We start from the raw sequence: 25,171 nt of genomic DNA on the forward strand, positions 1-25,171 counted from the left end.
ACCCAACCAATCACAGCCAAGGACTCAGTGATGCAGTGTCCCTCTTACTGGAGGGATTCCTAGGAACCGCCGTGTGATGATGCTGGCTTAAACAGCCCAGAGTCTCTCCTGTCTTCTCACACCTCCTCCCACCCTCTGCTCTCTGCCCCCAGGCTTTTTCCTCCAAGCCGTGAATTAAGTGCATCTGCCTGTTGTGTTTGAACAGAAGACATTCTAGCGCCATCCACACTGCTCCCACAAGACTGGCTATGTAGACGGCAGACGGAGTCATCATCCAGCCCTCTTTCTCTCCTCTCATCTAGGCTCCACCTCTCACTTTCCCTCTCTCCCTCTTCCTCTCTTCCAGCATCACACTCACACAAACACACACACACAGCACACACACTTTTTCTTCAAGACCTCCTACTCCTACTACAGATGAGCGCCTCCTCGACAGGGCGAGCAGATTTGGAGCTGAAGGTGTGTTGCTGTTGCCAGGTAAGAGAGCACGTTTCTGCTTTGGGCTTCCTCAGAAGTTGCAAAGAATCGGGGCGTCTCTTGTTTGTTTTGTAGTGTCTTCTCATAGTGGGGTGGATGTGTGTGATGTATCTGTTTCTAGGTGACATAATCAGGAAGGGTGGGTGTTTTGAGGGTGTCACAGGGGAAGTACACTTCACTCCCAAGCCTTCTTATTAACACCGTTTTTGGCGCGTCTTTCGTTGCCATGTGCACTGAAAGGCTTTTTGTGCTTGCTCGGAAACTGCTGTAGGTGCAGGGTGGAGTGCAGCTAGTGATAGCAACATATAGAACACGTCTTTTGTTGCGAGGGGAGACCACAGCGTGGATGTGTGGGCAGATGGAGAGGAGAGGAAAGGAGGGGAGGGGAATGGAGACGGAAGACGAGCAGCTGCTTTCATCCCATGGAAGCTAATCCCTCCGTTTGTTCACCTCGCTCCATCAGATAAAATAGGCAGGCTGCAGCCCTGGTGCCCTATCATTAATTTTTTTTTACTTCACTATTCTCCATCTTTGAGTCATGATAGATTTATCTTGAGCAGAAATAAAGACAGACAGGGTATTGATTCAGAAATGAGCTGTAATGCCATTTGAATATGGAACAAGACAAGCGCTTCAGCTTGACTTTTCGAATACTTCGATTTGGTCCTGACTACACTTCCTGCTGATAATTTATCGTATAAACTTGTGGCAATAAATAGATGTTTAAAGTTGCAGTCTTTTTAGCTTAAGAGTCTATTTAGTGAGCAGATACAATTTGAAAATGTCATTCCAGTTCCTCGTGTTAGCCGATATTGTCCCTATCTGGTATCATTATTAGTGGGAACCCCCGTTGCTGTAAAGAAGGCTTATCACCTCCCACGGGTTTACTGATAGAGTGCCGATTGGCTACCGCACAGTGCACATGTAATGGACGGCTGCTGTCGCTCAGCAAACATGTCAACCATATACATGGTGATTGTAGCGCGCCTTCGCTGACAAGTCATTAAAAAAGAAGTGGCCTGTCACCTCTTGCCTGCTCCCAGATTACCTAATATCTCAGGAGGCATAATCAGCCAGAGGCATGGGAGAGGAAGAAAAGGGAGAGAGAGGAGGGGTTGCTCAGGTGTTGCTGTTTAGCTGCACTGGTTTGGGCATATACACTAGGTAGCTCCCGTGTGTCAAACTGTTACCAGGTGACGGGAAAAGCGCGAGTGAAACAGCACTCTTTGCTTTTCTCACCTAAATCTAAATGACCCCTGATCTAATTCCCCAAGGCAGAGCCTATGTTTACATACTCTCAGGGAGCTTCTGCAGATGCTCCATTTCATAATTACTAACTGAATCAGACAGGCTGAAGCCATGCACTAATGGATGCTGTGTGGACTGATAGCTCAGGGTAGCTTTTTTGCAAAACCTTGGCCTTTAAGAATCTGGAGCCAAAACTTTTTTGAAGCGCTGCCACATGAATTTAAGTCACAACCAGGGTCTAGTCATAAATTCTTCTCCTTTTGGCTTTAAATACTTTGTCTGTCTTCCAATCATGTTTACAGCAAGAAAGAGAGGGCAGGGGCGGATATTGACTCCGAATCTAATCAAGTGGCCAGTTATCTGTTGCCTGAGGCGTTGTCATGTTTTATCAGGCTTGTTAAGGGGCTATTAATGAGAAGTACAGACCCAAAGTCCCAAGCCTGATGTCCGAGCAGCTCTAACCTTTTGTCTTGGCCGAGTTATCTTGAGTGAACTTTTCAAAAGCCAGAAACTGTCAGGATGGAAGGGCATCTGCCAGCATTACTTTGCACGTGAAAAGTGGCTCTCACTTATAAGGTTATTAGAAGTTGTATGGAAAGGAAGTAGAGCCACGAGGACAGTACGGTGAAGCCATTTGTTTGTTTATGTTTGGAACAACACAAAATGGAAAATATAAATAGAATATCACTTAGGATTTGACCTTGTGTGGCCATTTGGTTTGGGTGCCTATGAACTGGGATGCGCACAGAACAGTAACAGTGTCACCACAGAGACTGAGTCATGCTGGTGGATGCCTCATAAGTAGTGTTCCCACTCTCCAAGGACATCCCTATAATCATCCTTTGATCACATTCATCACCATCACTGATACCAGATATCTTAGGAAAAAAAAGCCTGGTAATGTATTGCACTTTTTCCTGCAATAATTACGTTCTTTGGGGCTGATTATTGATTGACTATTCATCGCAATCTAGTCCCATCTCCTTTACAGTGCCCCTGCTACAAAACTGACAAAACAGTTGTCTATTGGTTCTTATTTAAGATGATGGATAATGCAGTTCAACAGTTCTTAGTATATTCAGCCTGAGAGAAATCAGTCTTCAAATTTTAACAAAGTTCAGCTGCATCATTTCTAAATCCTACGTCTGCCATCAAGCATAAAACCCAACAAACACACAGTTTTCTGCAGCATTTGTTCTCTTCTTGAAACTAAAGTGGAAAGCACCACCTGTTAGTATCACAGTGTGGCGTCGCTGTTCAATATATATACGTTTTTCTCTGTTGCTTTGCAAATTAACCATGTTTTCAGTTCATGCATATTAATGGTAACTTCCTGCTTCAAATTTATGTAAGCCTGTTTCTTCGACAGATTGTCAGGCAGGTTGGTTGTTATTTGATTTTTGTGCTGTAGACAAGAGATAAGACTTAATAGTATAGAGCAGCGGTGAGCAATTAACTTGAGAAACTGGGACTGTTGTGGATGGCTGCACCAATAGGATTGTAAACATTGAGCAGAACTGAATTCAGCACACCTGCTAAGAGACTTCATTTGTGTCATCATGCATACGTTACTCGAGGGTTTTCCACTATATTGGACATGATGCAACCACTAATTGTGAGGGAAAATCATGTATTTCTTGAATGGTTGAGGAATGTTTCCTGGAGGTTTCTGAATTTGGTTGCAGAGAGGATGCTAGACCAAAACCTTCCTTCTTCCTTGTTTTGGTTGCTATAGCACATCGCCGCAGTCGTCTGTAGTTTGAATGGAAGGTGCCGACTTCTCTCAAAGTTAAAGTCAAAGATATGCCACAGCATTGCAACCAACATGTTTTTAAGTGCAACTTTTACTTTGAAGGCAACAGGTCTGTTTCCTACTTTTCAGTTTCACTAGCAATAGGGAATTTGCAGACGAATCGGTATGTTCTTTTCAAACTATGGCGACTGCAACAATCTGCTAGTGACCAAAGCTATCATGAGGATGTTTTTGCCAACCAGTCAGTGAAAACACATTTTTTCTCTAGCGGCCTGTGGTTGCCAGGGGGTCACAGACCAGTCTCTAGACCTGTGTGACTGTGCAGTTGATCAACTTTACAGCGACTGCCATCAATCTGTTGTAACCACTATCCTGTGTGACTATGGAGTGGTTGCTCATTCATTTGATCCTGGTTTGTCAGATATCCCAAATGGCCTAGAAGTTAAATTCACCTGGTTAGCGGTCAAGTGCCCGCAAAACCACAATGTGTGAGCAGTGCAACATCACCCCCACAAGATGGACTGAGGCAGACTGAGACTGCTTTCGTCTCTTCAGCGACAAAGTGACTTTACAAGACGGTGTGTAGATTGAAGCATTGTGACCTTGCAACACTATACATAGGTATTTGCTGCTATTTCATCGCATTCTGCTGATAATTTTAGGTACCTGCTGGTGTAAAAGTCTGTTAAAAATGATAATTTATTGCACATTTAGCAGTTCATGTTAAAGCAATGCTTTTCAACGGTTTTCTTTTTTGCTGCATTTTTCAGCACCAATATTTCCCTGCAGGCGTTCAAGCCAAAACAAGTCTGATTTAAATCAAAGCAGTAAAGCAGTGTTTTAGTTTGAGTGAACCTGATGGAAACAAATCAGGAAGTCACATCTGCGTGTTAAATGCTTGAGTTCTCCTGTAAGTTCATCAACATCAGCTCCCTGAGTTTGACACTTTTACAAGATGTTTTTCGAATACAACCCTGAATTGTGTTGTGTGTACAGTAATGAGGGACTAAAGGTCGTTGTCATAGTTTCTCTTGCTTGCCTAACTGGTATCAGCATCGCTGTAAAGACCTGACACTAATAGGCTAATTAGCTTGGTCTTAAGTCCTCATTTGAAGCTCTGTGTTTGACAGAGTGTAGAGGACTCAGGACTGCTTGATCTCTGTGGACCCACCGAGATAAGACTCAGATTACAGGATCAATCCACACACGGTCTCACAAACACACACATACTCATACACATTTTATTGACAGAGCTAAACAGACTCATATGTATGCTTAAAAACACAATCCAGTTACAATCCGTAGCGTCAACACTGTGCTTAAAAAGCGCACAATACACAGACTGAACTACATGATGTTTCAAGCTGTACCATATGAGAATCTTTTGGTTCTTTTGAGTTGTGCCAATTTTAGCCATCACAATTTTAAGCCCTGCGTCATCATGACCATCAGCCACCAGCTCTAATTTATGTGTCTGCTGTCCATGTGAACCCTCACAGCTAGGTGCTTCCTAATTACTGGAACTTTGTTGTACAATGACACACTTAAACAAGAATCACAAGAGATCTTCTTTTCTCTGTCATAAAGTAGATTTTTTATAACTTGTTGCTGATTTGATAGTGTGTGTCACATGGTGTAAAGCTGCTAAATTACCTACCATGAATGAATACTTTCCTCCCAAAAGAAAGCTAGTAAAGCTCTTCTCACTTGTGCGTAATCCATAGCAATGCCTCCAATCTTCCAGCTGTATTTGGCATTTAAATTTATAATAATCAGCTGCAACACAGTCAAGACAATTGGAACTGAATTGCAGTAAATCAGAAAGGATGAACACCACAGCCTGAATAGTGTCTAATGAAGCCAGTTTGAGAAAAAAAAAAAAAGTCTGTTTTGGATATGGCTGCCTCGGTTTGCAGAGTGCGCTTAATTAAATACACTAAGTGAATGACTTCGGAGAAGCTGAAATGCACTAATGTCACAATGACTTCATTCAGTTTTGTTTCACCAAGGAAAACCTTGGGTAAATGCAATAAATTAAACTAATTTAAAAAAATTACAGGATCTCTGTCAGGTTTGTTTGTGTGTGATGAGGCTCACGGCGCCAGGGCCTTTGACTGTGATTTGGTTTGTTTCACTTTTCTGTTTTTATAACAGAGACTTTCGCATATATTCACAGTTGCCTTGCCCTGTGTGCTCCATGTCAGTCCTCCTGAGCCCCTGTACATAGTAGACGAAACATTTGACTTGCACATCCATCCACTTCAGAATCATCAGGATAAATGCCAGTCTCCAAAAAATAAAGTTCTCAGCCAGAATTCAAAAAAGGTGGAGCAAAGTTTCACAAAATAGCAAGGTGAACATTGGGAGAAACAATTGAAGATCTCATAAATGTTACAAAGAAGACAACTACTTGTACACATAAGAACAAGGGCAGTGAACTGGGTAAAGGGGGGATACACAGAGGCAACTAAAAGGATTTTAATATTATAGCTATTAATTAGAATTAAAGCACAACCAGGAGGCTCTTGAAAATTAGCTAATCAAAACATGGAATAAGCAAGAAGTCATCATGGCTAACAGAGCACCTGAAAAATAAGCAAGAATAAAGCTTCTATGGGCTGCTCTCTGATTCACAAGTGGTCACCACATTTGGCAGGTGTAACACATTTACACCAGATGTAACCTTTCCAGACATTTGTGTGTCCTTTTCATATTTTAAGGGAAAGTATTAACCACAACACAATGGCGTTACCTTCTGAAAATAAGCAAACACACCAAAATGCAAATCGAGCCATAGACAGAAACCAAAACTTAGAAATCCACTCGAATCTAAAATTGTACAATGGAGCGTAAAAAGTCACTTCTATTGCTCAAGATGCTATTAGCCAAATCATTAGCTTGAGCTTGTGTGTTACTGACTTTTACCTCAATCATTAGCAAAATTCATGACTTTATGTCAGTAAGTAATCCGATGGCGCACAGTGACGTCACTGCCCATAATGCCGGGACTGCTCATGTACATCCATCACAGCCAGTCGTGCCCTTGAATTAACAACCGTGCATTTATGAAGGCTGTATTTCATGGGTTTGTCATGACTGTCTGTTAGAAAGCTATTCATTGACAGACGTTATCTTTGGTGCACATGTGTGGCGATGGTGATGGAGGAGAGGGGCAAGAAGAAGAAGAATGATTTAGTGGTAGGACTTACCTCCAGTCTGAGCGCTGTAATTTTAAAATCCCCTTTAGGAGGAAATTGCTTTTGCCCTCCTACAACTTTTTAATATCCTGATTCATACTTAGCGCTGGTGAAACGCATCATCTTCCCCTAGCATTTCTCCTGCCACTGCCCGAAGGTGCTGTGTGGGAAAGTTATTAGAGATTAATACCATGTGGGTGTGTGGGGCTGCTGAGGGACACGAGCCTTGCCCTGTGTGCTCTATGTCAGTCCTCCTGAGCCCCTGTACATAGTAGACGAAACATCCCCTGTGCCCGGTGAAAGCATATTTGAATTATTACTGAAGGGCACGCGGCATAAAAAGAGGCCCTGGAGCACATGTTGAATGTTTCATAAATGTAATAAGGCATTCTTTTAAAAACCAATCTGTCCTGTGCTTACCTGAAATGCACATTCACACCAAACCCTAAAGAAGGAAGTGCTACCCCACCTCAAGGTGTATGTCAGTAATAACCAAACCAGCTGCTATTCATTGTGTAACTTTTTGGCTCTCATTGTTGTTTGTTTTTTTTGGCATAAAATGATCAGATTAGAGGTGTTCCAGTTATCTCTTGGGATGATTTAGCCACTCTGTATCAAGAGTTACCCGTCAATGGGGAGACGAGCCTAGAATTCAAATCACCAGTGTCCATTCTTCAGTCCATCTTCCATTCATGAGTTTACAGCAGTAAAACAGCTGCTTTTTTGTCAGGGAGGGAAATTAAGTAACGTGAACAGAGTATTACAAAGGCAAATGCATCAATTTGAGCAAAATGACACATTTACAAATCAGGCATCAACACAAACCGAGTCTTGTCTAAGGCAGAAAAGGTTAATTGTGTTTTTACAGCTTGTACAAGCTCGCAATTCTCCAGCCTCTGTCGGTGTCCTCAGAATATGTCAGATAGACGAGGGGAAGCAGATCAAATTATATCCCAGTAAGTTGCCTCCTGCCTCTGCTACAGTTAACTCGCTGCTTCTGGGCGCCTTTGGAGGATGCATTAGTCATAAAGCAATACGACACCCAACAGTGTGTGTAAAACACAGTGGCGTGATGGGATAAAGCAAGCAAGCAAGCAATTAAAATCAGTGTCACCCCACACCGCCTTGCCTGTGACACAAATGACCTTGGTGGGTTTAAAATGTGTCACAATAATTTCAACATCTGTTGGGAAGTATGAGTAGTTGTCACTCATATTCAACTTATTACCTCTTCCATCGCTCTGTGAGCTGAGTGTATATTTGCACTCCAGAGCAGCCTGCTGGAGTGAGTCACATTGCTGTATTGTTTTGCTACCAATCAAGGTCATTGCATGCTCATTAAATTCACCGTGGATGGATTAAACCGAATAAATGCACAGGCACATAATCAGCATTACAGCCTTAATTTTGTCAAGTGACCCAGCTGTGAAGATGATTTCATTCTTCTCTCTAACACAGCAATGCAGTGGATGTCATTAGCTGTTGAACCGGTGACTCCCTGGTTCTCCGTTTGAGAGGGACCCCCCTCCTGCAGTGTGGATGTGCATGTGTGTGTGGATCAGACCTGCTGTGGAAAAGAAATTGCGAGGGAACACCAAGTGATAAGGAAAAGGCAGTCCTCCCTTTCACCCCACCTTTTCTCATCCCTGGGCCCGATGATTCTCCATTACTGTTAGTCGAATGGTATGTGTGCCCTCCGCTGCTGACTGCTGAGATTTGCCTCTGATGCAAACATCCTTGTTTGTCACCATGGCAACCGAGTCTCCTGCCTGCTGTAGATTGTCATGCCAGCCGCCTCCCCCGTGCTCTTCCTCTTCGATTAGCACCGTACTGTAGCTGACATGTGCGAGAGCCGTACATTGTTCTGGGATCTGTCTTATCTTCATAAGCTGCTCTCGTCTGCACCGCTGTCCCTGCTCCAGGGTGAAGTGGCCCCCTTTTTAGCAACTCTTCAAAAATCATATCGCATACAATTTAACCCTCAACTACAGGAATGTTTTTGCTGGAGTTTGCCACAAACAGGCACAGCTAGAGTCAGCTGGCAGAATAATAACACCACCAGCAAAAGACTAGTGCAAAAGATTGAGAGATATAACAGTAAATGGTTTCAATTTCAAACCCCCCTTGTTTACCCTACCAGCTACCAATCCCCTCATCCTTGAAAAATGGAGCAGTCTAGCATGCTTGGAGATCCCATGAAGGATGAGGCACTGCAGAGGCCTATAGGTCCGTTCTGTGCAGAGTTCACTGTCGGAGCCAAGTGTCTCGGGGCGAGACGAAGGCCTTTCTTCCAAACATGTCCACCCAGTCAGACGAAAAAACACTCATTAACACAGCACCATGGGGCCAGTCCGGCCCACTTGGGGATAATAACTAGGCATCTAGTTAAATCTGATATAATGTTGTTGTACTGGGTAGTCTGGGGTCTGTGATAGTAGCTGAAATGATTGTATTCTCTCTTAAGCTGTTTGACTCCCGTACTTTGCTGCTTAAATGGAGGCATTTAAAAATAGGGATGGCTGATTGGGTTAATATATCAGCTATCAGTGATTGGCAGAGTCCATTGCTGGTTGTTTATTTTGCTAATTTAATGGGCTGCCCGCTTGAGAATTCATGAATATTTAACCAGCAAAGCATTCAATGTGTGCACTTTTGTTGTAGCATGTTATACATGTTGTTGTTCAGTGTGTTTTCATTGAGTTTGTAAGTTTGCTTACTTACAAATAAATGAACAGTCTAAAATTTTTAAGGTTCATTTTTGTGGAGAGAGACAAAATATCAACCAATAATCCAGAAAAAAAAACACATACATACAAGTTATAAATTGATTTGCATATCATTGAGAGAAATAAGGCTGTTTTTATGCTTACGGCGTCGCTTATATCCTGGGTGTCTGATGACAGTTTTTAATTTTCAAGCCAGTCACCCTTGGTATTGAGCTCCATCTAAGATCGTGCCTAATGCGATGCGAATGAAAATAAGAAAGGGGGCGAATTGAGCTCGCAGCACCCACAACGGCCCTCTGCACATGTACATGCATGTCTTATGTTTGCTAGTGAACATCTAAAGGATTCAAAGAAGGCTTAGGAGAAAGTTCTGTGGTCAGATGAAACCAAAATCAACCTTTGACAATTCGACCCAAGGTGTTTGGAGGAAGAGAAATGCTGAGTATGACCCAAAGAACACCGTCCCCACAGTCAAGCATGGAGGTGGACACATTATGCTTTGGGGCAGTTTTTCTGCTAAGGGTACAGGACAACGTCTGTGCACTGAGGGGCCTAGGAGTGGCTACAGAAGAATCACAGTTGCCTAGCTAAGTCTCCAGACCTCAGTCTTATAGAAAATCTGTGGAGGGAGCTGAAGCATCAAGTTGCCAAGCAGCAACTAAGAAACTTGAAGGATTTAGAGAGTTTAGATTTAGAGAGCCAAAATGGGGCTCCGGAGAATTGTGCAAACCTGGTGACCAACTACAAGAAACATTTAACTAATGGCTTAATGGCACTATTTCATGCCCCAAAAGTTGTTGTCCCACTGTTTTCCATCTCTCCTGGTGTCTGTCTGATTAATTGGTACTAAAAAGCAATGACAGTTCACAAACTTTTAAATTGACTGGAACCAGCCTAAAAACTGCTTTTGTCGTTGTTTACCCTAATTCCTTAGTCACATATGTTAACCTCACCTGTTTGTTCATGTAGAGGTTTAGAGCATAGATGTCCTAACAGCTACAGGTCTGTTGCTGTTAGAAACTAAATTAAAGTGAAGTCTTCAGTGATTGTATTCAATGAAAACAGCATCTGGGGAGCGGAGAGCATGGTGACAAGCCATTGTGAGATGCTACTTTGAAAGAAACCTACTCCATTATTCAGATCAGTGTTAAATGGGATCTTCACATTGAGTCCTCAGGGTAACTTCACCATATACTGTTAGGCTGATTATCCTTATTTACAGTTCCGTAGAGTACCTTGAGCAAAGACTATCATGATAATTAGTAACATTTTTTACCCTCTGTTTGATACGATGGACTTGAGGCCCAAGGAGCTACTTTGCTGCTGGTGATATTTCAGAGATTACATTTGCTGTTCCTTATCTCCTAAATTAACTCATTACCTTGACATCCTGCTTTCCCTCCCTAGGAACAGATTGGCCTTGAATTTATAATGAAACATGTCCTATCATGTCCCATATGCATAGTGAGAGATTCAGCACAAACCTTTACCTTTCAGTTATATTCTTGCCTCTGATTTTGACCCTGGAGCCAGATTAATAATGTTGAGGAGGGTGGTAAAAAAGGGATAGGGAAAACAGAAGGCTTCCCCTTTCTGTCTGTCTATGCCTCCACTCAAAATTATATCAAGCTGGCAGAAGGATTTTATTTTATTTTTTTTTAGCATTGCATTAAACCTTCAAAGCTGTCCTAAAAAACAGGCATACACCTGAAGCACAACGTTGAGTGTGTCAAGGTAAAATAGTGAATGTACTCTGTCTCTTGGACACTGTTGTTGCAAAAAGGTCCAAGTTGTAATGCTTTCAAACTCCACTGTGACCTTTCATCTGCTGTAGTATCTTAAAATGGCCAGGGAGACACAACGGCGCAAAACAGGGGACCATGGTTACTCTTGAAATTGGGTTCAATCAGATCAACTAGGCAAAACATTGCCGTGCTGTCAATCACATCCTTTCCTTGAAGCTTACGCTAATTGCATATGCAAATTGCCTGAGATTATGAGTTTGCACCCGCTGTAGGGTTTGGTGATTGCGAGTTGCGATAATGATGGATTTCCTCACATTCATTTCTTAAACGTTGTTAATGAAGAGGCAGCCACTTCCAAGTGTGGATTATGCATGCATTGTGCATTGCAAAACAAACTGTGCAAGACTGCCACCATTAACAACAAGTATTCCAATTAGAAGCCCAATCAGTGGAGGTATTTTTCTCTAGGCGGATGTGGGATAGATCATGGACATGTGCCCCAGCTTAATATTTTCAGCCTAAATGTTGCTTAATTACAAAAATAGATCAGTGAAAATAAATAAAAAAAATAGATGTATTGAGGTTTTAAATCATATTGTTGAAAACACGCTAATTAATCGTTTGCTTTAAACAGCAAAAATGTCATTTGTTTCACCTTCATTGAGTTGAATCAGAGACAGTTAAGGATTTTTTTTCAGTGATGGTTCATGTGCAAAAACAGCTGACATGTGGCTCAGACTTGAGAGAATTGTGAGATGGCTTTAAGACTGACATGGTGTTGTCAGTTGATATGATGGTGAAAGAGGTGAGCATTCAAGTGATAAAGCTGAAAATAAGGCAAGAATATCCAGACTGAAAAACGTAAAGTCAAGTACGTACAACAGGCCTAGGGGATATTTCCTATAATTATGTTTAGATTTTTTTCTATATATTCAATATTGGACATCATCTTTAGAGAAGACTGAAAAAAAGGAAAACTTATGACCCAAAGCATACCGGCTCATCTGTCATGGGGTTCTTATGGGTTTGGCATGTCTACTGTTTTTGAGCGATTCGTGCATAACAGTGACTTTGTGCTAAACTCTATGCGCTTTTACAGTGTGGGCGACCTACAGCGTAATACTGTGTCTGAACACATCCTGTGTAGACACAGATGGAGTGCTGCAGCAACTGAGGCTCTGCAAACACGCTGCCCGCTCTGTGTGGACACGGTGTTATGGACTGGACTGTATACTTGATGCCAGTAGGAATGCAAAAGATTAAAGAGATGCCTGCTGTAACCCAAGAAAATCAAAAACACCATTAGAGCAAAGGCATCAGTTGCAGGGTAGTAGTAAGAATTTTGGCTGAAAAGAAAAAAATAGCGCAATGGTCTTTTAACAAGCTCAGCATGCTGACTTTCTTTGAGAAGATCTGATAACATACAAGAACTGAGTAGCAAAAAGACTGAACTGGAAAAGCAAAAGCTTGAAAATTAATCTGGAAAAACAATTTAGCTCAATTTCTATCTGTAGAAAGATCAAGTGTTTTTACTTGTAGTGCTGTTTTCAGCCATGTCAATACTGTGGACTATTTTTAAGACATACGTTACTACTTTTGGAATACTTGCACAAATTATTATTTTTTGAACCATTATGAGCTGTTTTAGTAATGTAATGGCTTCTCTGAAAAGGTGCTAAACCCACTTGGTGGCAGCAGGAAGGGCAAAATCAATGTCAGACTCAGAGCATCACTGACATCCTTGCCGAGCTCAGCGCTGCAGCACCTCTGGACCTGTTCACAGATTATGAGAAGCTTCAATCAATAACTCCGGAGCCCATCCTCCTCCTCTGCCTGACCAACCCTTCTAAGAGCCCCTACGGGGCTTGAGCACCAGACAAGAACGGGCATATTTTCTTGCACAGGCAGTGTGCCTGTTGTTTCCATGCGTGCTTGCTTTCAATCAATAGAAAACTTAGTTTCATGGAACCATAAACACTACTGCCTGGGTAAGCTGGAGCTGCTAAGGCCATTGTGATCAACCGACTGTTTGCTATTCAGATTTGGGAGTAACAAGTGCAATGAGGCGTCACAGCCACTAGATACTGCTGTAACCTGAAATCTGGCCGTCCCTCTGGAGAATCAGACATGATGTTGAGTGACCACCGAGCGCCAAGTCAGTGTTGCATAACAGTCTCACAACAATGCTTTCATCTGTTCATCTGTAAATGCCCAAGAACCAGACAAACAAGCAAGTGAGAAAATTTCGAAACCTGCTCATGAACCCTGACCTCCCTCACTGTCTTATTATTGAAAGTTTAAGCATTGATTAACTATCTCACAAGTAAAACCTGCACTGCAGTTGGTGCATTCATTTCTAAAGACCTCATAATATCTCTTAATTGGACTCAGTTCCACACTGGTGCACTTGGATTTCAATTTCGCTAACACAAATTGTGTTCTAATTTAAAAGAAGCAAAATCAAGATACTGCACTTTGATTAGCAAATCACTCCTGGCTAGTCAAGCAGTTAAAAATTAATTGGAAATGCCACCGATCACATTTGAGGAAGCTTAAAATCCAAGAATTGCATCCTGTCAAGCTGGCTGTTAAGTTACTGATTGGCTTAATTGCCTGCACACCATCGTGTCCTCTCAGCAGTGCACTGCGATCAAAGCTGTTTGCTGTACTCCCAGAAAAATATGTCCCTCTTTAGATATCCTCTTTTTTCCATCCTCCTTACTGGAAATCAGCAGCTTCTGATGGACCCCATCTCCTAAGTGTGCCAGTAAATAATGCTGTCCCACTGTGTTGTCTCATTGTCTCTCTTTGTGTACGGTAAACAGTCTGTGACTCACGACTCCATCTCAAGCTTTAGGGTCACTACACACTGACTGCCTCACTGTTTACCCTCTGTTCACCTCCTATCTTCCTATCGTCTCTGTGTTACCTCTTACTCTGCCCATCAGTCTCTCTCTCTGTGTGTGTAATCCTTTCTCTAGAGGCGTACACAAAGAGGTTTGTTGGATCATCTTCCCCCAAAGCACGCGTTTATTCATTTAACATCATTTTAAAATTCTTCCACAGAGGCTGAACTGTTCTCTGCACTGACCTGCTTTAATCAACAATCATTTCACGTTCATTTAATAGTTTGCGAGCTTGATGCCGTGCCTAACGAGCACCGAAGACTTTCTTTAATGACGGAAACAAAAGAATTTGGATCAACTCTGGTTCTGCCTGATTACGCATGAGATTTGAATCCCGATAATGCTTTTCCAACGCTTGTTTCAAATCCTTCACACTTCTCTTGTGATGGTATTTTTTAAAAAAAAAAAAAGGATTTGTTGCTGTTCAGAGGCTTAAAGGGGCAGCGGTTCTCGTAATCTGATACAGCCAGTAAACTAGTCTTTTAAATGTTCAGTCGATACATAGCTAAACACGCTTGGTCTTTGGTGCTGTGCCAGTATGTGGATCAAAATGGCTGCTTGACTGTTGATAAAAATATCTGGATGCTTAGGGCATCTGTGTGTAGTTGTTTGTTGTTCTGTTTTAGCCTTTTAGGAAACACGCCGGTTTCTCACCTACGAGGCTGACCTCCGCAAGTCCAGAAATTGTATCTGTCACTAAGAGGAAGTGCGTGTCACAAGTATGTGGTTTGCTGCTCGTTAATGACATGGTGGGATGATGCTAATGGCGATATAGAGCCATGCTTCAAATTTACATGATTCACCTCCCACCCACCCCCCAGCATTCATTTATCATCTGTGAGTGAATCAGGAAGGTGATGATTAAAATGCTTCCATATAATTCAACACATGCATACAGATTGGGCACAAATGAAAGAAAAAACTGAAATATAATGTATACAGACACATGTTTCTGAACCTGAGGGGTCACTTGGTGCCTGACAACGTCTGTAACCATGACATAACAAAAAGAACAGTTACACGGTCATTAATATATTTGCACATATATAGACAAAATGTTACACTTGCCTTTTCAGTTATCACAGTTATCAAATGTATGACTTCATATCCTTTTTTGTTGCTTTATTGCTTTTTCTTAACAAAATTTATATATAAAAAAAACAAAACAAACAAACCATTTTTCAGTTTTACAAACACGCTATTCCTCCTCGAATATTCATCAGACTGTAGTGACTGATTAATTTGTTCTGGATATGATTGCTTGCAAGCCCTCTTGACTTCTTATTGGATTTTAATTCTCACTAGTTTGTCCAATACATCCAACCAATGACAACAAAACTATCTCTCTTTACTTCACACATTACAACAACTTGTGAACTGTGTTGACTCATGAGTTTGATCATATTCAGTGATTCAGATAGTTTTATTTGCTGTACATTGATTGGCAAAAACACCAAATTAAAGTTAGACCCTGAAACACACTGGATGAAAGTAAAATCTAATTTTAAGTAGTTTTAGAAATCTCTGAAGAAACCACTTGCTACAGTCTCTCACACCCTTTGCCTTGAGTCTCCAGATTGTGCTCAGGTGCATCCTGTCTGCTTTGATTATCAATGAGATGTATCTAGAGCTTGATTGGAGGCCACCTGTGGCAAATTGAATTGGTTAGACATAGTAAAGAAAGGTGCACATCTGTGCAAGCAATGAAGTGAAATTGCAGGCCTTCACATTAAAACTGTGCAAAGCTTTGTATTGGAGCATGGCTGAAAAATAACCTTACACTTCAAGTTCTTCCATTAGGACATTTGGAGTCATTTTGAATTGAAAGAAGTGTGGAGCTGTCTTCTGTGACTGCAGTGATTGTCTGAGTTGTTGTTACAGTAACAAAATTTTCTACAGAAATAGACTTTTCCAGAAGAATGACCACTTCAGAAGCACTCAGCACACTTTTATGATAGTGACTGGATGGAAGCCACACTTGTGTAAGGGGCAAATGTCGAGTTCTACACCACGGACGTTATATGAGTAGAAGACATGGGAAACAAAAGAATTATGAATAGAAATCTGAGAGAATTATGAATTCTAGTCGGGTATCTGCACAAAGCTGAAAAAGTCATGTAAGAAGGCAATGTCCACCTCGGCCACAGCCTGATTACTGTACAGGAGTATCTGCTGTCATATCACCAGACTTTGCTTTTTCCTCAGGATTAATCAGATGCCTGAATTCACACTGAATGACCAGATTAACTCTTGTATCTTGTACTTTTGATTTTTGTGTTAAAAAGGTCTCAGCTTGCTTAGAGTATGCCAAAAAACCTTAAAGACTCTTATCTGTAGAGTGGACCTAAAACTGGGGCTGTCGGGTCATCTTCAGCACAGCGATGACCTAATCTATAGCGCAATTACCTGGATGCCTTCAGGATAAGTGTCTGATTGTCCTCAGGTGGACCATCCAAACACCCAAACTGAAATCCACTGAACATCGGGGGGAAAATTAGATGCTTCCAAGAACTTTTTTCAATAAACCTGTGCTTAAACTCATTCTTTAACATTACCTTTAAAGAATTGTACCTTTTATGTTTAGGTGGCTGTGTCACATTTCTGCCCTTAGGCAAACAAGACACTTTCCTACTCATCTAGTGTACATTGCTGTGTTATAAATATCTGATTCTCCTGGCAGAAGCAGCCAGATTCAGTACCACATCCTACAGGACAGCTCCCACCCTCAGCTGAAGTAGCAGTTAAGCCTTTTCCTTGTCTCAGCAGCCAACTTCACAGAAACTTTCCTGTTAACTTGTGTAACGAGTTGAGTGCGTAGGTGCGGTAAGTCCCAGACCTTTCCGTCCCCGGGGTAGCTCCTTCTGTCCCACCATCAGTCAGGGAGTCAGTGTGTCAGATGTTTTATTCAACACAGCTGTGTGTATTTTTGGCACCTGGCTGCTTCATCAGAAAGGAGGTGGGAGGGGACGGCGACTGTGTTGCGGGTCTCCAGAATGGGGTCATGATTGCTTCATGTTTCCAAACCTGCTGGACCACCGCAGGCTAACATCAAACAGCCAGAACACCTGTTTCCAGACAGCGTTCCTCGTTCAGGCTCTGCTCAGATGAAAGGACCAGAAAGTTTTAGACCAGGGGGAAATTGAACCAAGATCAAAGACATGGCGTTGTTTAAATGGCGGAACAGAATGATTTGAAATTGATGAGTGTTTTGGGGTCTGTGTATGTAATGCAAAGTTTATTCAAAAGTAACACAGCTTGGTCTGTGAGATGAGGGACATCGTGAGACATAACTGAAATTGAAATAATAAAATACGATGCAATGCCTGCAGTGTGTGGGGAAACAAAAGGACTAAGAATAATACTGCTACTAAGGTTGATATTCCAAAGCTGCCATCAACACGGCTCATTTTTTGCTAGTTTTGTTAGCCTTTTTCATCTTTATGGCAGAGGTGAGGCAGACGTGCCATATATTTCATAATTAATTAGGGCTAAAGCAATATTGAATAATATGCAGATTATTTCCTCAGTTAATTGATTTTACTGTCTATCAAATATCATCATGAGCATTGTTTCTTTCTATACCGAAACCCAGCACATTGATGACCGCTATATTACTGAAGTATAGAAGAAAATTAAATTATTGTTGCTAATCAAATAATGGAATATCAGCTCATCATTACTGACAGAGCAGAATCAACCTGATGCAGCCTCATCACCCAGAGCTGGTATGACTTGCTCGCTAATGATAAGTAGCTTTGAACAGGCTACAAATAAGTCCCAACTCTGTAATAATTATCTCTGTATCATTTATGTTGAATTGTAGTTCTTATTGACTTTGAGTTTGAGACCTCTAGAACCATTTCTCCTCATAGCAGCAGCAGAGGAATAAAGAAGGACAAGTGGATGATTGATGCTGCAGGGTGTTGCACATTGTAAAATGAAAAATGATTCATTCATTCATACATATGCATAAGGTAAGGTTATTTAAAAATTCAGCTAACTTTATTACAGACCAACCCACAACCCAAACTTTTCACAGATACACAAAAATCTTACAAAAATGGACACCAGAGTACCTGAAACTAGGATTTTTTTTCCTCCATATTCTTAAAAAAAAATTCAGTAAAGCAGATTTTTAATTTCATTAGTTTCTGTAGCAAACTGTTATCAATGGCATTAAACCAGAAAGCCTCAATCCTGTGATTTAAAACTGTTGATTTTTCTGGAGAAATTGAGTAATAATCCTTTAGAAGTTAATAAAAATCTGTCTACGCTAGAGGAACATGAGGGCATGCTTTCTGACAAATGTCATGCACAGCTTGTGTGTGTTGCCTTCTATCTTTTACTTGCTTCATTTATTCACTTTTTAAGCCTTTGCTTAATATTTTTGATATCCACATGAAGAACTAGCCTCTAAAACAAGCCTTAGACCTAAAGCAACCTCAGCAGTATAAATCCTTACTACGAAATCTGACTAATATACCAGCTGTTGCTGTGCGTATTCTACAGCTGGCATTTTTAGAATATAGTCATATTTTGTTAAAAATATTTTTATAATGGTCTTCTAATTCTTTGAAGAGGTGGCAAATATAAAGATCAATTCCCCTTCATAGAGGATGTGTCTCAAAGGCCCCGTAGCTTAATGCTGAATTCTAAGGGCTCAGAAATGTCAAAATTTCCATGTTGTCACACACAGACGGACAGACACTGGCAAAATTTCATGGCATGTGTTTGAAGTGTATCCCCCCAGAGAAAGACAACCCTGTCACTATCTGTTCACTGCCTTTTTCACTTATTGAAGATCTCAGCAAAGTGAAGGAAGCCGATGAAGCAAAAACAATAAACATATTGGACCGTTCCACCACAAGTAGATATCTCCAGCTTTCGTTCATGAATGAATGTCAAAAAGTCTCCTAAATTTTGCAGGACTAGCATCTAGATGGTAGTCTGTGGATATGAGGCCCCCCATGTTTGTCACGAATTAGCAGGTTGTGCTCACAGAGGGGATTTAGGCAGCCAGCATATGTAGATTAATGTGACTTGATCTAACCACAAAGGATGAATTACACCTTTCAATGAAATGACACTGCTGTTTGAAAATTAATTAAATTTCCAACACAGAATACAGTGTAGAGACCAAAAAAAGCGCTGCTTAGTTAAAAAGCTCTTTGTTCCATTAAAGTAATTGTATTTCTATAACAGGCCTGCAGATAAAAGTTTGAAAATCCAAGAGATGGTCCTGACAAAAGATCAAAAGCTTCCGCTGCAGTGATGAGTTCTTTTGGAGGGCGTCGGAGGATTTGAAAATTGAGCAAAGACAACACACCATGAAATGCCATCGCATCAGGCAAGCACTCTGCTATGGCCAAAACATAAAGTGTCCCGTCTTCCTTTAATTCGCCATAAAATGATTTTCCTCCCCCCCTTTATTGAGTCTACTCATGGGTTAGCAGCCATGGTTCCGCAAATATTCATTAGGCGTAAATACAAAATCAGAGTGACTCACTGGCATCAGCCACCTTTTGCCCTATCAATTTGAATGCGTGGCATATTCGTAATTCATTCAGTTGCAGTAATGGGCTCTCGCCACTCTTGTAGTGGCAACCTTCAATAAAGGCAACTGCAATAATGGACTGGACCCTTTTATCCTCAGCATGCGCTACACTTACATCAATAGTAATGATTTCTTTTTCATCAAAATGTAAAAGTAGTGTTGCGCCTTGTTCTCTTAACATTTTTGTATTTTGGAATTCTTGCCTCTAACATATTTCTCAGTATTATCAAGGCTTTGTGTTACATGCATCCAGACAGTCAGGTTGTACAGTTCACCTGGTACGTAAGAGAACAAGAGCAGTCTAAGGATGAATTGAGTTCATGGATCCAAGGTATATGGATCCAGATTAGTTTGTAGAAACTAGTAGCATCTGACAGAACAGCAGGGGTTTAGCAAACTTTGGCTTAGCAAATGTTACTTAAGGGCATTTCTGAATTCTGACTGAATTCCATAATAAAAAAGTTTTTATAGATATCAACTAACTTAAAACCAACTCATTCTCATTGACAGGACATGAAACCCTGTCATTTAGTCAAAACTGCTAAAAACAGTAAGACAGCCCTCCAGTCTCTAATGGGCACTTGGTAAAGGACTTCTTACCATCACATTTAACCTAACTGGGTAGGCATCATTTGTCAACATGCAGGGTTAATATTGTCAAGCAAAAGGCAAGTGAAAACATAGAACCTAAAGTCTTGATGCATTCTCCAGCCCATTGTGCCTTCAGTGGGCTGGTTTCAGTCATTATGCAAATGTGCTGTTTATAAGATTGGGGAAACCTGCAGTCAGCTGAGACTGAAGAAGTCACTTGGATGACTGACAAAATGTTTCTCCCACTGAAAACGCTACGTCCAGATGAACAGAATCAGCTATTGGAGATAGAAACTAAAGGTTCAAAGCACAGTTTTCAAACAGGACTCCTATGGCGGTCTTCTGGCTTGACAGACTTCTGACTTACTCTGTGAACTCTCCTGTCTACCAACGTGGCGTTCAAAGCTCCTGAAAACAGGACCAGTAATGCTAGGTGTACAATATTGCCATGGTGAGTGCATCAAAGGACACCACAGGACAGTTTTTGAAAAATTAGAAGATATTGGCCCCGTGTGAAAGAGTGGTAGTATTTAACACCTTTAGATGGGGTTGGATTTCTCAAACATCTTTGCCATAATTAATAGTTTAATCGGTTAGTTGATAAACAGGAACATAACCATCAGCAGGGGGTTTGATCTTGGTTGCAATCAGCAGTAAGAAGAATCACCTCAAGCTGAAGTAAATTTAGACAAAGTGATACCCTAATAAAATAATAACCCACTAGTACGTGAACGGTGAAAGCAGCGACAGGCCCAGTTTCCAGACCTTTCTGGAGAAAACACGTTTGGTTTTTCATACATAGTTCATACATAGATTAAAATACCTCTAAATAACTTGTGATAAATTAAAAGATAATAACTGAAAAATAATAGTAACAATTGCTTGTTGTACATAGTGTAACATATTGGGTTGTCGGCTAGTTAGTAACAGAAAGAAAAGACAATATGGAAAACAGTATTGCTAACAAAGAGCTGGGACTTACAATGCACATTAATAACTTCAAATAAAATAAATTTTTCCAAGAATACGTTTTATTTTTTATACTTTGAAATTTTACTAGTGATGCAGAGCTTTGAAAAGGTCTTGAATTTCTTGGGTTAATTTGTGGGGACTGGTTAGCACCAACTGATCTTTCAAACTCATTGACTTTCAAGTTCTTTTCTTGGATGGTCAAAAACATATAAAGAAATCATAAAACAGATTGAGGCATTCGTCATTACATCTGGACATCCACATACTGACTTATAATCAACCTTTATTCGCCCTTGTAGTTATCACAAATGCTTTAGATCTCCTGATGTAAACTTCATTTCAAAGTTGAAGTTATTATAGGCTTTAGTGCTTTTTTAATCCTTCGGGGACTCTCCAGGGAAGGTGGAGGGATTGTGCGCAAAGATGTATAGCAGGTATTAGAAAAAGACAAATTTGGCAGATTGTTGACAGACTCACTGAAGTGGGACAGCAGCTCACGAGGGAGTGAGTGATTTTTATCGTGTCTCTGTGCAGTTCCTCCTCATTTAGAGACAGCAGCTCTGTGAAAATGGGCCTAACGATGGCGTTCAGTTGAAAATAGTGAAAACACAAGGAATGGGAATTGCTATTATTTAATTTATTATAAATTGTACTACATGTGGCAGTCAAGAACTGCAAATCCAACATCTTTTGACATTACAATACTATATGGATATCAATATCTTAATGGGGCCAATAACTTTTTAGAGATAAACTTGATTTGTTGGCCTGTCACCACCATTAGGCCTCACTTGTCAGAGAAATGGAGGTGCTGCCAAAAGGGACAAAGGGAAGGAATGGAAGATGGAGTGTTTATGAACAGCCAGTGATAAATTACATGGTGGAGGGTTTGATTAGCTTTTTATCTGCTCACGGGACTCTCGGGGATGAACAGAGACTGATGGGCTGCAGAGAGCTGACGTGCGGTTGTTTATTTGGATGGTGCATACTTGGCTGGAGTGTGGTGTGCCACAGAAAGATGAGCAGCAAAGGCTACTCTCTCAACATGAATTTAACAGCATTCTCCTCCCCCTGGTAGGCTCACTTGTCCCTTGAATCAGAAGTTATTTTAAGGTAGCTGCTCGGCACAAAATGCTATCACAGCAGGTACATTTTGCTTTGGTGAAATGAAATTTCTCCCTTTTGAATATCGTCTTTGAGTGGAAAGTTGAGTCTGGAGCCAGTTTGTTGACCTGGAGTGAGTGTGCGAGATTCTTGGGAGTTTAGAGTCATGATGTGATAATAATCCCAAAATAAATACAATAAGATATCATTAATCTCCTACACTCAGTCCTCTCATGTTCATGAAGGGAAGCACTCAACCCATGCTGCACATGTTCTAAAGCGTTCAAGGTCACCTTAAAGGAAGTGAAAAAAACGAGCCGCTCATATGTAAAGAGATGGCGACTTCAAGCAGGTTAGAGCATACGTTGCTGGAAACAGAAGCATATTGTGGGGAGAAGATCTAATGCTTATTTACACTGTGCCAGAAATAGCTGAAAGGTAATCACACATGAATAACAAGCTAAGGAAGAGAATTGTTGCAAAGAAGTCCCTGTGGATTTAAAACTTAATAATGGATAATTCCTGTGTTATCCTCACAGAAGGCCTTAACTCTCTAGAATCTTAGACACAGCATGACTTGGCCAAAGCACATAACTTACTACTTGAAAACAGTGGTCTTTTAAAAGGTGATAAAAAAAAAACATGAAAAATAATCATTTCCATCCATCCATCATCCATCCTTAGACTTTAACTCCGATTGTTCTTCATATCCAAAGATCTTTTTGTAACCATGGTGCCCGAATTAGGAACAATGCATATTTAAAGCACTTCCACATTAGCTTCCAGGTCTTAAAAGTGAAGGAGTATATTTCCAGGGTTTCCAACATTGTGGCTGTGCTTTTAATACCTCCAAACAAAGGTGCACTTGCTGCGTTCTGACTGACATTTGAAAAAATACTTTTACTTTTAAAGAAACTTCAACATAAACATGACTTTGTTAACTTACCGGAAAAATCCTCTTGAAACAGTTTTAGTGGATTTTCAGCTTAAAAGACTTTTTTTGTAAACGAAGATTCACTAAAATGCCAATTCAGTCAAAAACACGTCTAAGCCCCCTAAGTATTGTTTTATACATGGTAATTATGTTCACAATCTCAGAGTTTTCGTAAGATTTGTCATGTTTTGCAAACTTACATCTCTCAACATCTAACAAAAGTGAAGCTTAACTTTAGTTTTGTCTGTTCAGTGTATTTACAATCACACAGTGAACTGTGCAGTAAAGGGGTTTGCTTGCTTTTGCTGTAGGTGGTAACCAACTATTTGTGTGTTTTGCTCCTTGTTTGTGTTACTCTAAAGAGCTGAAATCACAAAGGACAGCGAAACAGTGTGGTTTTGGAAATGTATCAATATGGCAGAACAACACTCCACCCTGTGTGTGTGCAGTCTGTCAGCATCCATTTCCTTCACTTAGAGCTAATACCCTGTATTGAGCAACAAGCAGGCGTGCTCGCAAACAGAAGCCAGGGCTAAATAACCATGCCTAATATAGCTTAGTATTTCTAGAATGGGAACCAGTGCATCCAGAGTGTCTGAAACTGTTGGGTTAATCGGCCTTGATGAAAGTCAATGTGCAGACCTCATCTCCTCTCATCAATATATGGGATGGGAAACCAAAGGGCTTATATGCTGCTAAAATGGATATGGATTGATACTATTTACAAAGCTTGAAGCCCAGACACATATGCGAAGGGAGCATTAACCTCGTATTATTCTAATAAAAACAGACATTTAAAGCAAGTAAATGGCAGACTGAAAGAGATCAGGATATTTGCAAGACATGAATCTGTTAATGTGCGTCTGTTTTAAAAAAACGGGGGCCATAATTGTAATTTCAAGAACCTCTCCAGCCAAACAGGCAATGTTTTTTGAACAGCGATCATTGCTGGGAGCTTTTAAACTGCATTCAAGTGTTTACTCCAACTAAACTGGCAGCTACATTACTATCCACTCCATTGTCTGTGGCCTTTAAGCAAAGCTTAACATTTAGTGAAACAGTGACAGACTCGCATCAATATGGGTTCATCCCACCAATCATTTATGGGTTTTTTTCTTCTATTGTGGCTTTTACTCATCCTGATAACACCTGTAGTTTCATCACAGATTAGGTTCTGGTGCTGAAAGTCACCTATCAGCCTGTCTAATGGATGTGCAAAGCAGTAATGCTGCCAACTCAAAAGTCTGCTATTGAACTGGATAAAACATCAGATTTGGACTTATCTGCCTCATTAAACTTTACAACCAGAGCATGTATGTTTGTACGAGTCAGTGCACACTGACCACATACAGTTAGAGTATTTGCTAGCCTACCAACAGGGCCACAGAAACCGTCCTGAAACTCTTTATAGCAGTACCTGATGCTTCCTTGTATTTCTGAGGTATGCAAATAATTGTTTAGATGTGTGTCTGCTAGTTTTAAAATACCTAATAGTTCGTAATGTACTCTTCATAACTTTGCTATATAATGGATTGCTTTTTGGCTTCCAGCCTCCTTATGACAAGATGCCTTCACTGTTCAAAGGCTTTCATTATGTTGAAAGCTTCACAAAATTCAGAAATTTTTGCTTTATTATTGGTGTAAAATTCTATTAAAAAGCTTCAGCGCAGACTTCCCTACCTAGCTAATTTGTCTAAATGTATTCCCAATTCTACTCAGACAGTCCTTGGACAAGAAAACTATGCAGTCTCTTAACTCAGGCTTTTAGCAGAAAAGATGAAAACATAATTCTTCCAGTGTTCAAGCCTGTTTGAGTGTTTCAAAAACCTTAATGAGCACCAAAGAAAGTCATGCTTTCATCTTTGTAACCCTCTTTGAGTTTGCGGCGGTAGTTTTTACAGCAGAATACTAGAAAATATGTGAGGTTTTAGACTTTAATAGAAGGTAAACACTTAAAATGCTGC

The 25,171-nt window shown here is 40.7% G+C and overlaps 1 protein-coding gene across 2 annotated transcripts in view; it reads left to right on the plus strand.

Annotated features, from left to right (window-relative positions):
- Positions 1 to 412: 412 nt before the first annotated feature.
- The window catches only part of syt1a (synaptotagmin Ia), a 205,659-nt gene continuing 180,900 nt past the window's right edge, over positions 413 to 25,171 (plus strand). For both annotated transcript variants that reach the window (XM_031746337.2, XM_031746338.2), the window contains exon 1: positions 413 to 477. The gene's annotated coding sequence lies outside the window, so the exon portion shown is untranslated. The remainder of the gene's footprint in view (positions 478 to 25,171) is intronic.

The sequence above is a fragment of the Oreochromis aureus genome, linkage group 17 (assembly GCF_013358895.1).
Source record: "Oreochromis aureus strain Israel breed Guangdong linkage group 17, ZZ_aureus, whole genome shotgun sequence".
Classification (NCBI taxonomy): Eukaryota; Metazoa; Chordata; class Actinopteri; order Cichliformes; family Cichlidae; genus Oreochromis; species Oreochromis aureus.